The sequence below is a fragment of the Aquarana catesbeiana genome, linkage group LG02 (assembly GCF_042186555.1).
Source record: "Aquarana catesbeiana isolate 2022-GZ linkage group LG02, ASM4218655v1, whole genome shotgun sequence".
Taxonomy (NCBI): Eukaryota; Metazoa; Chordata; class Amphibia; order Anura; family Ranidae; genus Aquarana; species Aquarana catesbeiana.
Genome location: NC_133325.1, coordinates 769,052,414 through 769,067,096, shown reverse-complemented (window position 1 = coordinate 769,067,096; position 14,683 = coordinate 769,052,414). Strand labels below are relative to the sequence as shown.

At 47.4% G+C, this 14,683-nt stretch overlaps 1 protein-coding gene across 7 annotated transcripts in view; it reads right to left on the bottom strand.

Moving 5' to 3' along the window:
* Positions 1-14,683, bottom strand: part of BCL9 (BCL9 transcription coactivator) — a 383,396-nt gene that overhangs the window by 250,554 nt on the left and 118,159 nt on the right. The window lies entirely within an intron of this gene.

Sequence of the window (14,683 nt, the reverse complement as noted above, 5' to 3'; positions counted from 1 at the left end):
TGGGGTGCCAAGGTTCACCATCACTGGTCTATCACATAAAATCCCAACAAAATACATTTACGTTTTTGGTTGTAACAGGACAAAATGTGGAGAATTTCAATGGGGTATAAATACTTTTTCAAGGCGCTGTAGATAGATAGATAGAAAAAGCTGAGAATGCATAGAGAGATAGACGGACGGATGTCATCTCCCACCCACCATCCTCATGATCCTGTATTACAAATTTGACCGAGTTGAGTGTTCGGCGCTCAAAAGTCAAACACAAACACTTTGTCCCACCATTATTCCATACCTCCCAACTGTCCCTGATTTCGAGGGACTGTCCCTGATTTGGAGCAATGTCCCTCTGTCCCTCATTCCTCCTCTGTACCTGATTTTGGACTGATTTATATAATATATAAAATGCACTTTTAATCTTTCAAAAAGTGTTCCCCAGTGCTAAACCTTTCATCCAAATTCTAAATTGCTGCATTTGTAAATTTTAAAAGCCAATATAAAGGAATAGTAGTGGTAAAAAAAAAGCACTTGTGGATTTAATTAAACTTTTTTGGTTAATTCTCCTTTAAGGGGGTGTGTCAGGGGGGCGTGTCCTATGCACGGTACTGCCGGGTATAGGGATCACGTGACTTCCTCTCCTTTCTCCCATGATGCAGTGTGCTGTGTGAATGGCCAATTGTCAGACATCAGTGCTTACCCCTGGGGGTGGGGGAAGTCCTTAGCCCTGCGTAATCCTCATGCCTTGTAGCTAATACCGGGGCACACAATATGTCCCAATACACAGCAACAGGTTTATTTTTCCAAAAATCTCCATTTTTATCATCAAAAAGGCCATCCTTTTGCTCTGGTCCCGTGACTTTGCCTAAGCTGAGATGATGTCATCAGTCTGCTGCAAGGCAGGGGGAAGCCTTTCCTCAGTCTCTTCTCTCCCCCAGTGATCAGGCTGCAACATTATAACTTTGTATCAAGTGACAAAGTGAGAGGCGGCAGCAGGGGGCTGATCTGTGTCAGACATGTGTGAACACAGCCATGAACTTACTTAGCATGCATATACTGTACGTAAAGTACAACTAAGACAAAACTTTGTTTTCAGTTACAGATAGATTGGAGTCGGATTAGAACCCCTGTCAAGTTTTTTTTCTTCTTGTTCTCCTAAAGAAAAAAACATTTCTGCCTCTTTTGGAGATTTCCTGTCTGGTGAAATGTTGTCAGCAGCCCCAGATGGCAGTAAAAGCCTGATAGGGGTTCTAACCCATCCTCTATCCAAAACTAAGGAAAACATATATATATATATTTTAGCCGGATACTTTAAAAACAATAAAAGACAAAGTGGTCGTGTAGTAATTGTATAGTTTCAAAAGCAGAACTCCAGTCCCAAAAAAATAAAAAAATGAATAAATCACCAATAAAAATATATAATAACATAATTGGCTTTTTGCAGCTGAGATTTCCCCTGCAATAATTTTTTTATGCCACTAGATGTCCTCAGTCTAATGGCCACCATCATTCAGCTCCTGTCATCCCGGACCAGCCCCCAACATGTGACCGGACAAAGAGAAGCGGCACCAGTGATGAACACTGACACTCTGCTCTCTGCTCCTATCAGTGTGCTCTTGTGCTGCTTCTTCCTCACACACTGGAGCCCTGCTGATACCAGGTCAGATATATAAAAATAAAAAGCCCATTAAAATCTATAATAACAGATTCGGCTTGTGCTGCTGAGATTTCTCCTTTTTTTTTTTTTTTTTGCCACGAGTTGTCTTCAGTCAAATGGCCACCATCATTCAGCTCACATCATCCCGAACCAGCCCCCCAGTCTGTGACTGCACAGTAAAAAGAGAAGTGACACAGCGATGAGCAGTGTCACTCTGCTCTCTCCTCCTTGCAGCATGCTCCTTGTGCTGCTTCTTCCTCACACATTGGAGCCCTGCTGATGCCAGGTCAGATTTATAAAAATAAAAAGACCATTAGAAGATATAATAACAGAATTTTTGATACCAGGTCAGATTTATAAAAAATAAAAAGACCATTAAAATCTATAAATAACAGAATCGGCTTTTGCTGCTGAGATTTCTCCTGCAGTACTTTTTTTTGCCACTAGAGGTTCTCAGTCTAATGGCCAACATCATTCAGCTCATGTCATCCCGGACCAGCCCCCAGTCGTTGACTGGACAGTAAAAAGAGAAGCGGCACAGCGATGATCAGCATCACTCTGCTCTCTCCTCCTATTAGCATGCTCCTTGTGCTGCTTCTTCCTCACACATTGGAGCCCTGCTGATACCAGGTAAGATTTATAAAAAATAAAAAGTCCATTAACATATATAAATAACAGAATTGGCTTTTGCTGCTGAGATTTCTCCTGCAGTACTTTTTTTTTGCCACTAGAGGTTCTCAGTCTAATGGCCACCATCATTCAGCTCACATCATCCCGGACCAGCCCCCAACCTGTGACTGGGCAGTAAAAAGAGAAGCGGCACAGCGATGATCAGCGTCACTCTGCTCTCTCCTCCTATCAGCATGCTCCTTGTGCTGCTTCTTCCTCGCACATTGGAGCCCTGCTGATACCAGGTCAGATTTATACCAATAAATTACCCATCAAAAGATATAATAACTGAACCGGCTTTACCCCGCAGTACTTTTTTCTGCCACTAGATGTCCTCAGTCTAATGGCCACCATCAATAGGTGAGGTCATCCTGGACCCGCCCCCAGCCTGTAAGTGGACTGGTAAAGGAGGCGCAGCATAGTGATGACCAGTGTCACTCTGCTCTCTCCTCCTATCAGCATGCTTCTTGTGCTGCTTCTTCCTCTCACATTGGAGCATTACTGATACCAGGTTAGATTTAGGTTAAAAAAAAAAAACATTTAATGATGTATCAATGATTACAGAGCTGCGTTGATTTAAGTCTTTTATATCTTATATATATCCCCCCCCCCCCCCCCCCCCCCCGGAGTTCAGCTCTAACAAGATGAGAGCGTCCCTTTAACCTCTGGCCAGCACTAGCTGGTTTTGCCTGGAAGGATTGTTGTGTTTGCAGGGTATGGGGGAGGGGAGGAGGAGGTGGGGGAGGGGGGGGGGGGGTCTCTGTCTCTTTGCAGAGTTGTGCCAGGGCTCTCCGTCTGCCCGGGTCCTTTCACTTCGCCTTCCCCGGGGGGCACCCCCCTTTTGTTTATACACAGCCTGGCACACAGCGCCTTCCCCCCGCTGCAAACTGTGACTAATAATAGACAATATCATTATCAGATGCGGCCACGTTCGCCTGGAATTCTTCGCCGTAGTGCGGTAACGAGTCTATTATTATTACATTAAGTAATTAAGAGGGAACAAAACTCCAGCCGGGGGCCGAACGAGCCGCCCGAGGAAGACAAATCCAGGTTTATCCCGGAAGGCGGCGCAGTGGGGCTCCAACCAGGATTCGTCCCGAATACGACCCCCCCGAAACGAGAAAAAAGAAGTTCAATAGCCAGTGAGGCTCTTCTGTTTGATTCCGAGCATGCGTGGAACTTTGTGCGTCGGAATTGTGTACACACACGATCGGAATTTCCGACAAACGGATTTTGTTGTCGGAAAATTTGAGATCCAGATCTCACATTTTGTGCGATGGAAATTCCGATGGAAAATGTCTGATGGAGCCCACACACGGTCGGAATTTCCAACAAAAGGCTCCCATCGCACATTTTCCGTCGGAAAATCCGACCGTGTGTACGCGGCATTACAGTGACCAAATAGAATAGCTGGATTTGTACGTGTGCGCACCCAACACGCACATTTGTGTTCATATCTACGGATGGGGGCTTTTATCATTTTTTTGTTCTTTTTCTTAATTTTTTTCAAAACATTTTACATTTTTTTCTTTTGAACTTTATTGTTATAGCCGATAAGCCCCCTATGTGATAGCATAGCCCAGGTAAAAGGGTCTCTTTAAGGCTTGGTTCACACCTATACGTGCGGCTGAGTGCGCCCGTGTACCCACACGTCACTTCTAGGGCACCTCATTTATTTAAATGTGCAAGAAACATGGAAAGGAAGCCCCTAACTCTTTACCCCATCACAGAGTCCCATACATCAGGTTCCCCCACCACAATACCCCCTTACATCAGGTTCCCCCCATCACAGTGCCCCTTACATCAGGTTCCCCCGTCACAGTGTTCCCATACATCAGGTGTCTCCCATAACAGTGTCCTATACATCAGGTTCCCCCACCACAATACCCCCTTACATCAGGTTCCCCCCATCACAGTGCCCCTTACATCAGGTTCCCCCGTCACAGTGTTCCCATACATCAGGTTCCCCCATCACAGTGTTCCCATACATCAGGTGTCCCCATCACAGTGTCCCATACATCAGGTTCCCCCATCATAGTGTCCCATACATCAGGTTCCCCCATCATAGTGTCCCATACATCAGGTTCCCCCATCATAGTGTCCCATACATCAGGTTCCCCCATCATAGTGTCCCATACATCAGGTTCCCCTATCATAGTGTCCCATACATCAGGTTCCCCCATCATAGTGTCCCATACATCAGGTTCCCCCAACATAGTGTCCCATACATCAGGTTCCCCCACCACAATACCCCCTTACATCAGGTTCCCCCCATCACAGTGCCCCTTACATCAGGTTCCCCCGTCACAGTGTTCCCATACATCAGGTGTCTCCCCTAACAGTGTCCCATACATCAGGTTCCCCCATCACAGTGCCGCCATACATCAGGTGTCCCCATCACAGTGTCCCATACATCAGGTTCCCCCATCATAGTGTCCCATACATCAGGTTCCCCCATCATAGTGTCCCATACATCAGGTTCCCCCAACATAGTGTCCCATACATCAGGTTCCCCCACCACAATACCCCCTTACATCAGGTTCCCCCCATCACAGTGCCCCTTACATCAGGTTCCCCCGTCACAGTGTTCCCATACATCAGGTGTCTCCCCTAACAGTGTCCCATACATCAGGTTCCCCCATCACAGTGCCGCCATACATCAGGTGTCCCCATCACAATGTCCCATACATCAGGTTCCCCCATCATAGTGTCCCATACATCAGGTTCCTCCATCATAGTGTCCCATACATCAGGTTCCCCATCATAGTGTCCCATACATCAGGTTCCCCCATCATAGTGTCCCATACATCAGGTTCCCCCATCACAGTACACCCTTACTTTAGGTTCCCCCATCACAATACGCCTTACATCAGGTTCTCCCCATCACAGTGCCCCTTACATCAGGTTCCCCCATCACAGTGTCCCATAAATCAGGTTCCCCCATCACAGTGCCCCTTTCATCAGGTTTCCCCATCACAGTGTCCCATACATCAGATTCCCCCGTCACAGTGTTCCCATACATCAGGTGTCTCCCATAACAGTGTCCCATACATCAGGTTCCCCCATCACAGTGCCGCCATACATCAGGTGTCATGGAACATGGAAACATGGAACATGGAAAGGAAGCCCCTAACTCTTTACCCCATCACAGAGTCCCATACATCAGGTTCTTCCACCACAATACCCCCTTACATCAGGTTCCCCCCATCACAGTGCCCCTTACATCAGGTTCCCCCGTCACAGTGTTCCCATACATCAGGTGTCTCCCATAACAGTGTCCCATACATCAGGTTCCCCCATCACAGTGCCGCCATACATCAGGTGTCCCCATCACAGTGTCCCATACATCAGGTTCCCCCATCATAGTGTCCCATACATCAGGTTCCCCCATCATAGTGTCCCATACATCAGGTTCCCCCATCATAGTGTCCCATACATCAGGTTCCCCCATCACAGTACACCCTTACTTTAGGTTCCCCCATCACAATACGCCTTACATCAGGTTCTCCCCATCACAGTGCCCCTTACATCAGGTTCCCCCATCACAGTGTCCCATAAATCAGGTTCCCCCATCACAGTGCCCTTTCATCAGGTTTCCCCATCAGTGTCCCATACATCAGGTTCCCCCGTCACAGTGTTCCCATACATCAGGTGTCTCCCATAACAGTGTCCCATACATCAGGTTCCCCCATCACAGTGCCGCCATACATCAGGTGTCATGGAACATGGAAACATGGAACATGGAAAGGAAGCCCCTAACTCTTTACCCCATCACAGAGTCCCATACATCAGGTTCTTCCACCACAATACCCCCTTACATCAGGTTCCCCCCATCACAGTGCCCCTTACATCAGGTTCCCCCGTCACAGTGTTCCCATACATCAGGTGTCTCCCATAACAGTGTCCCATACATCAGGTTCCCCCATCACAGTGCCGCCATACATCAGGTGTCCCCATCACAGTGTCCCATACATCAGGTTCCCCCATCATAGTGTCCCATACATCAGGTTCCCCCATCATAGTGTCCCATACATCAGGTTCCCCTATCATAGTGTCCCATACATCAGGTTCCCCCATCATAGTGTCCCATACATCAGGTTCCCCCATCATAGTGTCCCATACATCAGGTTCCCCCATCACAGTACACCCTTACTTTAGGTTCCCCCATCACAATACGCCTTACATCAGGTTCTCCCCATCACAGTGCCCCTTACATCAGGTTCCCCCATCACAGTGTCCCATAAATCAGGTTCCCCCATCACAGTGCCCCTTTCATCAGGTTTCCCCATCACAGTGTCCCATACATCAGGTTCCCCCATCACAGTACACCCTTACTTTAGGTTCCCCCATCACAATACGCCTTACATCAGGTTCCCCCATCACAGTGCCCCTTACATAAGGTTTCCCCCCATCACAGTGTCCCCATACATCAGGTTCCTCCATCACAATACACCCTTACATCAGGTTCCCCCATCACAGTGCCCCCATACATCAGGTGTCCCCATCACAGTGCCCCATAAATCAGGTTCCCCCATCACAATACCCCCTTACATCAGCTTCCCCCATCACAGTGCCCCCATACATCAGGTTCCCCTATTACAGTGTCTCCCTTACATCAGGTTCCCCCCATCACAGTGCCCCATACATCAGGTTCCCCCATCACAGTGTCCCCACACATTAGGTTCCCCCATCACAATACCCCCTTACATCAGGTTCTCCCCATCACAGTGCCCCCATACATCAGGTCCCCCCATCACAGTGTCCCATAAATCAGGTTCCCCTATCACAATACCCCCTTACATCAGGTTACCCCCCATCACAGTGACCCCATACATCAGGTTCCCTATCACAGTGTTCCCATACATCAGGTGTCCCCATCACAGTGTCCCATAAATCATGTTCCCCCATCACAATACCCCCTTACATCAGGTTCCCCATCACAGTGCCCCATACATCAGGTTCCCCATTACAGTGTCCCTATACATCAGGTTCCCCCCATCACAGTGCCCCCCCCAGATCAGGTTCCCTCATTACAGTGTTCCCATACATCAGGTGTCCCCATCACAATCTCCCATAAATTAGGTTCCCCAATCACAATACCCCCTTACATCAGGTTCCCCCCATCACAGTGCCCCCTGGAATGATCAAGGTAGAAAGTTCTCAACCTGGAAGTACTTAGAGCTGAGCGTCACTGGGTTCATGCTACCTAGGGAAGAGGTTTGCTGATTTCCCACCGCTCTCCATCTTTAAACCGGTCATGATTGGTCCCAGGCATCCTTGAGGGACATGTAATCTTGGGACAAAAGCTGGGGGAAATCACCTTCACTAGAGAGCCATCCGCCATCAGAGAATAGTTAACAATCTCCCAATTGCTATAGAGTTTCTTTACATGCTAGGAAGTTACGTCAGTAGCAGTAAAATGGATAAAAAAATAGTTATTAATTATTGTATAAGTGTTGGATGCTGAAGGTTCTTTGGCCAGTGTAATTCTGCAACTGAGACTGGTGGCATAGTGGCAAAACTATTATTTCTCTAACTTCACAAGGGTGTTTTTTTTTCTATTCCATATTTTTGTTATTGTATTAAATATAGAGATTTTCAGATTAGCCACTAGATGGTGATGATTATTTCTTTACAAGTACTCAGTATTCTTGCTTGACAACTGTTGAAATAAGGTATCAGCTGCACAGGGAAGGCATTATTTTCAGGAATTCATTTGACTAGCAGAGATGAACTCAAGCATCCTCCAAACTCACCTCTAGACGAAGTCCAAACCCGCGCTCTCTTTTTACGCTAAAGAGGTGCAGGCTGTGCCATTTTCACCCCGCAACCCACCTCTTTAGATAAAGTAACACCGCCCCCCCCCCCGCTACATCCCCCACTTCATCTTGAGATATTGCCCACTCCGCTCTTCCCAAGACATCTTGCTCTCTATCTCCCTCATCACCTCCTCCCATGCTCGCCTTCAGGATTTCTCCAGAACCTCTCCCATCCTCTAACTCCCTACCCCATTCTGTCTGGTTGGCTCCTACCTTGTTCACCTTTAGGCCATCCTTGAAAAATCATTCATATAGGGAATCCTACCCCACCTCCACCTAAAAAATGTTCTTGAGTCACCTCCATCAGATCATCTATAACTATTACCTTTTATAACCCACTTACAAAATGAATCCCCCCAAATCAATTTATGCCAATATAACATTAATAAAACCACTTCAATAAATATATATATAGAGGCTAGGTGTGCTGTGAATATAAAGATCCAAAAAATGTGCTTGACACCATGATAAAATTAAACAAGTCCACTAAAAAAATCCATAAAACTCAAAAAAAAAGCTTGTCCTTTTCTTCCAAAATCACCGCTGAATAGTTCCTCCACCAAGAACCGTGCAGTTCGCTTACCCTCATCAATAGACCTCTGAGGCTATACGCTATAAACCACAGCTTTTTTGAGGGTATCCTGGGTTCCCAGCTTGTGTGTCACTTTAAATGGAGGATCCTTCAAGCCAATTCCACTCAGCAGCTTCTGAGGAAGTCCTTCTCTGGGACGTAACGCGTTAAGCTGTGGTGACGTCATCACGCCAGGGGGGGCAAAGCCATCTCATCAGTTGGAGGAGTTAGTTGTTTGTATTTTTGTGATTGCCACTGTGGTAACAAGAGATGTGCCTGCATACTACCAATCTTTTGTGAGTGCAATAATTTGTTTGGTTCCATACGGAGAGCACTAGATGTCCGTTTGTATTCTTTTATGAGGAATATTGCCCTCTATTGGAAGCAGAGAGTTGAGTGGAGTTGGCATGATTATTTGAAAGATCCTCCTCCTTTTTATTTATTCATTTTCAGTGATTTGGTGTATAGTGCATGCGTTACTCCATAATTGTGGGTGATTGAGTTTGCTGCATGGTGAAATATGTTTTTATTTTTCGACTAAAGATGAGTTCGGAGGACGCTCAAGTTCACCTCTACAGACTAGGGCCTCATTCACATGGGCCTACTGATCCAAACACCTGTCCATCCCCTTCACCCCCACGATGCATAGATGTTCCATGCAGCTGTGTGCAAGCAGCTGGTTCAAATCAGTGACAAGCAGGCGCCTAGATGGATCTGCATGGATGAAGTGCATACCAGACTGTACATTTATGGGTGACCGATGCACCAATCAGAACGCACACAGATTTCCTTCTGCTCCAGAATGCGTCTGGAGATCCACGCAAGTCTGTGTAGCCGTGCACCTCAAACAGGCTGCCTACACATGGCTGCATGGAGCACCTATGCACTCCGTGTAGGGGGGGAACACAGTCCTTCACACGGGTGTACAGATCGGTACTAAGGCTTGGCCTGCATGCGTTCCAGAACGTCGCATGTTGGGCAGTCCATTATTATTATTTCCATGGGCTGTCCTACGATCGTTGGCTTGTCTACCATACAGCACCTTCAAACCCAAAATGGTTGACTTATTCTTCAACAACGTGCTTTGCCCAGAGTTCTCCTTCAAATGCTTTTTCCGTGCAGACGCGGCCGTTTACAATTCGCTCCCTGTGCTCTGCACGGAGAAGCCGAACAAACTGCAGCAGTTATTGCCTTGGCTTTGGCCAGGCTGGCTGTGTGATGTCACAGGGCTTGCCTTGGATCCCGGTGCCAAGAACCAGTATTTGCTTACTTCTGATGTCCCTGGGGACATTCTTTCAGCAGCCGGCCTGTCTCAGCCAGTAATCTAATCCTAAAACAACCAATCTGACCTAAACTCCAGACGTGAGCGGCAAAAAAACTCAACGCAACCGGCGAGCGCCGAGGCCAACTCTCTGCGCGGCAGGACGAGCGGGTCGGACGGTAAACAGCGAAAGGGAACTGGGAGAAGATCAACCTCCACCAAATGTAAATAAACCCCCGGAGAGGACACCGAGCGTTACTTATAAATATGTTTCATTTTTCTTCAGGGCCCCTGCTGTACATCAGGAGTCCATTACGCAGGAATTAGGGCCAAAAGAGGCACGGCTTCTATATTGACGTGTCCTTTCAGGAACTCTACAAGTCTGAATGAATACATTCCTGACATGTCACAATATACAGCAACACGTTTCCAAAAAGTTTCACTTTTTATCATCAAAAAAGTTATCCTTATACTCTGCTCTAGCGACTGTTCCTAGGCTGAGATTATGTAATCAGTCTGCTGCAGGAAGGAGGAAGCATTTCCTCAGTCTCCTCTACTCTCCTCTACTCCACGCCTTGGCTCATTTATTATCATTAGTCTGCTGCAGGTAGGCGGAACCATTTCCTCACTCCCCTCTCCCCTACCGATCAGACTGTACATTGTAACTTTTCCTAAGCTCACTTGATATCATCAATCTGCTGCAGCCAGGAAGAACCATTTCCTCACTCCACTCTCCCTTAGTGGTCAGACTGATCGGACCTAGGCTCATTTAAAGAGGAACTGCAGTCTGCTCACATAATTTGTAATAAAAACATCTTTGCCATTCTGAAGCTTCCCTCCAACCACAGGTGGGATACAAAGGAATATCGGCTTCGTCACTTCCGGGTCTCCGTGGCCAGGGATGAAGCTTATGGATCAATAGAAGAAAAAGGTACTACTACCCCAGATTATAGAGAAATCCTCCTGAGCTACCGGGTGCAGGATGTGCAGTCACTCAACTGCTAACGAAGTAAATGGATAGAAGACAATCCGCGACTCCATACATGCTCTTCAATAAGTCCAAATTTATTGTAACTCCATAAAAGATAAATATCTACAGCAGAAGTTAACGCGTTTCAGCCATTATGGTGTCACGTCTACCCCAATGCAGGTGGTCAGACACTATAGCTAGCTACTGTGTGCTTCACCTATAGCAGCTCTCTTTCCCTAAAGGCAAGCAGGCCTGCCGGTACTTGGTTGCCCCCAGGACTTATTCATAATGCTATAGTGCCTGGCCACCACGCCAGGGCAGATGCGAACGAAGCAAACAAAGACTACTTGCAGTTAGCAGACAGATAGCGTGGTTCTATGACAGGCCAGGTAAAAAGCAGGCTGACTTCAGGGAAAAGTCCAATAATCCGGTGCAGGTCATACACAGGGAGATCCAAACTAGCAAAACAGGGCTCGATCAGGAACAACGCAGGTATCACTGTCTCTATCACAAGCAAGGGACAGAGCGTTTGGCTTGCTTATAACAGGTGACTGACCATATCAATCACAGCAGGTGCAGGTGGACACAGTCAGGGAGAATGCAATAGCCAAAACCTGGATGCTGGAATAAGGAGCAGGAGCACTTAAGTGATCCTGATATATGGCCTCGGGAACAAGGCCCCTATGGCTGAAACGCGTTAACTTCTGCTGTACATATTTCTCTTTTATGGAGTTACAATAAATTTGGACTTAATGAAGAGCATGTATGGAGTTGCGGATTGTCTTCTATCCAAGAAGCTAATGGGGCATGATCTGCGCTCCACTGGCTTCAATGGAATTCAGGTGCGATATAAAGGGTCTAATAGACCCCTGATGTCTCATTAAGCAGAACCACAACACAACAGAATGCTATCGCACAGGGGATTTTTGGTCCCCTATGTGATAAAAAAAAGCTTAGTGACAAAAAAAAGTAAAAAAATAAAAAATAAAGTACCCAAGCACTGCAACAATTCCCCCCAAAACCCACTACTAGACTGGTGCACTACTGGAAGTTCATAAACCCCAGGGGGCTTCCATCTGATAGTGATCTTGTACTCCCACGTCCACAGGTGGGATAGCGGAGCCCGGAAAACATGGAAGGGCAGGGAAGTCATGCGAGAAAGGGCCGGTGCACCACCAAGGGGTAGTTCGGTAAACAACACCCCCCCCCGCCCCACCCAATGCTGCTGACGTATGATATGCATTGGTGGCAGCAAAAGGGTTAGAATTATGTTACTGCCAGGCACACCAGGTCAAAAGAAAGAAAGAAAAAAAAAAAAAAACGAATGCAGCCACCACATCTAGGAACCACCACGATATATAACATCTTTGTTTTTGGATCCACTTAAAGTTCATCTTTCAGGAGTGGTCTCCGCCTACGGGGAAAAGAACGGCACTTATTTGGATAGTTTGTTTGTACATGCGGCTGTGTTCCGTTCCACCTTTCATGTCTCTTTTTTTTCACCACGGCAGAAGATCGTGTTTTGCAGCCGCACGCCGGAGACCGATTAGGACACGTTTGCAATGTGCTCTTTCTGGCGGCATAAAATAATTGGCTGACCCCTGACAGGTGACATTTGCGGAAGAAAGAAACCACCGCATGCCTCGTGTTCCATTAGATCACTGACATTTCTCTTTTATCGAAAAATTAAAAAGAGACGCAGTCCACTCCCCCCCCCCATCCCTGTCGTAATCAGAGGAGATGATAACGCCACTTGTGGAATCGATGTGCAGAGCACACACGGGGGGGAAAAAATTCTGATCTCAGATCGGCTTATTCAGCACGACAGCAAGCACAGCGGCCGACCATGGTCTGCAATGTGCAGTAACCCATAGCGACAAATTTGAGTTCTCTTTGGCGTAGTCACTAGTATTAACCCTGATGAAGGATGGGGGAGTGTTTTGAACCTCTGGCTGATGTAGCTGGATGTCTGTCATTTAGCCATGTCTCACCACTGCCTCTAAATGACAGATCCCTGCCAGCTGCTGTTAGAAATGGTAAACGAGCCGGTGAGGACTCTGGGTGACTACATTGAGTTCAACCAGAGCCCTGCCTGTTCACAGTTTGGTGAAAGGGCAATTGAGCTGGTGGGTGAACAAACGTTGCTGCTGCTTGAACCTCTGGCTGATGTAGCTGGATGTCTGTCATTTAGCAACAGAAAAAACACTTTTCCTTTTTTTTTTTTTATGAATGAGTAGTGTAGAGGGGCATGGTTGTGCAGTCCACAGAGATGGCTGGTACAAATGTAACTGATAACAGTGCAACACATGCCGAGAGAATAGGAAGTTATCAACTCACAAGATTTCTGGCAGGATCAACCACATACTCATTCACATGATGCCCCATCATTGGTGTAAGTGGGTGGAATAGTGCCTCATCGTTGGTGTCAGTGGGAGGAGACAAGGTTTCAGTCTTGGTGGTCAGTGGGAGTAAATAAATTACATAGCTCCTGTGGTCAGTAGGAGGAGAAATAGTGCCCCATTGTTGGTGTCAATGGGAAGAATAGTGCCCCATTGTTGGGTTGGTGTCAGTGGGAAGAATAGCGCCCCATTGTTGGGTTAGTGTCAGTGGTAAGAATAGCGCGCCATTGTTGGGTTGGTGTCAGTGGGAAGAATAGCGCGCCATTGTTGGGTTGGTGTCAGTGGGAAGAATAGCGCCCCATTGTTGGATTGGTGTCAGTGGGAAGAATAGCGCCCCATTGTTGGATTGGTGTCAGTGGGAAGAATAGCGCCCCATTGTTGGATTGGTGTCAGTGGGAAGAATAGCGCCCCATTGTTGGATTGATGTCAGTGGGAAGAATAGCGCGCCATTGTTGGGTTGGTGTCAGTGGGAAGAATAGCGCCCCATTGTTGGATTGGTGTCAGTGGGAAGAATAGCGCGCCATTGTTGGGTTGGTGTCAGTGGGAAGAATAGCGCGCCATTGTTGGGTTGGTGTCAGTGGGAAGAATAGCGCCCCATTGTTGGATTGGTGTCAGTGGGAAGAATAGCGCCCCATTGTTGGTTTGGTGTCAGTGGGAAGAATAGCGCGCCATTGTTGGGTTGGTGTCAGTGGGAAGAATAGTGTGCCATTGTTGGGTTGGTGTCAGTGGGAAGAATAGCGCGCCATTGTTGGGTTGGTGTCAGTGGGAAGAATAGCGCCCCATTGTTGGATTGGTGTCAGTGGGAAGAATAGCGCCCCATTGTTGGTTTGGTGTCAGTGGGAAGAATAGCGCGCCATTGTTGGGTTGGTGTCAGTGGGAAGAATAGTGTGCCATTGTTGGGTTGGTGTCAGTGGGAAGAATAGCGTGCCATTGTTGGGTTGGTGTCAGTGGGAAGAATAGCGCCCCATTGTTGGGTTGGTGTCAGTGGTAAGAATAGCGCGCCATTGTTGGGTTGGTGTCAGTGGGAAGAATAGCGCGCCATTGTTGGATTGGTGTCAGTGGGAAGAATAGAGCGCCATTGTTGGGTTGGTGTCAGTGGGAAGAATAGCGCCCCATTGTTGGGTTGGTGTCAGTGGTAAGAATAGCGCGCCATTGTTGGGTTGGTGTCAGTGGGAAGAATAGAGCGCCATTGTTGGGTTGGTGTCAGTGGGAAGAATAGCGCCCCATTGTTGGATTGGTGTCAGTGGGAAGAATAGCGCCCCATTGTTGGTTTGGTGTCAGTGGGAAGAATAGCGCGCCATTGTTGGGTTGGTGTCAGTGGGAAGAATAGTGTGCCATTGTTG